Raw genomic sequence first — 1,603 nt, forward strand, 5'->3', positions numbered from 1 at the left:
TAGACCATCTTTGGCTATAGCCAAACTGCTCTCTCAGAAGCGGCACTAGTAATCTTCTTTTTACCTCTACTTTGGGTCTGGGTTTCAATAAGTTGATCAGGCTTGCCTTGAACTTGCTCTGTAGCCTCAGACTTGCGATCCTCCTGCCTCAGCCTCCCAAAGAGTTGGGATTTCATACCTGTTGTCATAAAGTCCCAAGGGACCTATCTGATGTACTTGAAGCAAAACTAGCATAGAGCATCCAGGTCCCAGGTAAGAATGATCCAATAGAAGAATCAAGACGAGAGACACTCTAGCAAGTAAAAATGTATTATTATGACAAGACAGAAATAATCACCTTCATCTGTCTGTAGCAAGATTTTACTAAAGAATAATCCTCAAAGAATTTAAGACACACCACATTGAGCTTTTCAACTTAAAACCTACCACCCAAATCATGAAAATCACCCAGAACAAAGCCAATCCTTAACTCTGAGCTACAGCAGAGCATGTAAAGAAGCTGGAATGTCAAGAATGAGTATCTGGCCTATGAGGAGAGACTGGGGATCAAAGATGGGAAAGATCTGAATCATTTAGAGTTTGGAGAAACCAAATTATGACCCTAAAACCATCTCTGGAAGGATCCGGAGACTTTTTACTTCAGAGCAAGAGAAAATAATTTAAGGCCCAGAGGAGATGAAACAATTTGTCAACAAAGGCCACAGCTGTGAGGGTTGCTTCCAGAAGACAATAATGGTTTGAGAACAGCAGAGAGCTGGTGCCGAGGGCGCAGAAGACAAAAATAGAAAGGCTGAAATGTAAGTGGGAGGTGCAGTCATGTTGTCAGGACTGGCGGCATCTGAGCATTCTCAGAAAAGCTTTTATGCTACCAAGACATATGACAGACAGGACTCCACGTTCCTTCATGGGGCGCGGGAAGTGGGGAGAGAAAATAAGACTGCATTCTTAGCCTTATATGATTAACAGTGAAATCACTGACTTGCACGCAGAAAACAAGATAATGTTTTTTTTCTTTTTTTAAAAAAATGTGCTTTGTAGTGAGTGAAATTATAGGGAACAAGAAAGAGTCATTTTAAAAATCATGATACAAAAGGAAGATAGGAGTGAAAAACACAGAGAAACAAGAAAGAGAAGAAAGGAATGATAAAAAGACACAGAGAGAAAAGAAAGGGACGAGAGAGTGGGGACTGGGGAGAGGGCTGTTGTTTCCTGTAGAAAACACAATCTTGAAGTGTAGACGGCTATGTGTGTGGTGGGCTGAATGTAACAGGCTGGGGACAGCAGAGGCCAGATTTTGCAGTGTGTGTGTGTGTGTGTGTGTGTGTGTGTGTGTGTGTGTGCAAAAACGCGGATTAGTGGCTCAGTGACAGTCCAACACTACCTCTCAGAAGACACATAAAGACCCCAAACCACCACCAGATCGTCACGGAGCCCAGTAGCTACCATGCTGTAACACAGAAGCACACCCACCACCACCAGATCACCACAGAGCCCAGTAGCTACCATGCTGTAACACAGAAGCACACCCGCCACCACCAGATCACCACGGAGCCCAGTAGCTACCATGCTGTAAGACAGAAGCACACCCGCCACCACCAGATCA

Source organism: Mus pahari, chromosome 5, assembly GCF_900095145.1.
Source record: "Mus pahari chromosome 5, PAHARI_EIJ_v1.1, whole genome shotgun sequence".
Classification (NCBI taxonomy): domain Eukaryota; kingdom Metazoa; phylum Chordata; class Mammalia; order Rodentia; family Muridae; genus Mus; species Mus pahari.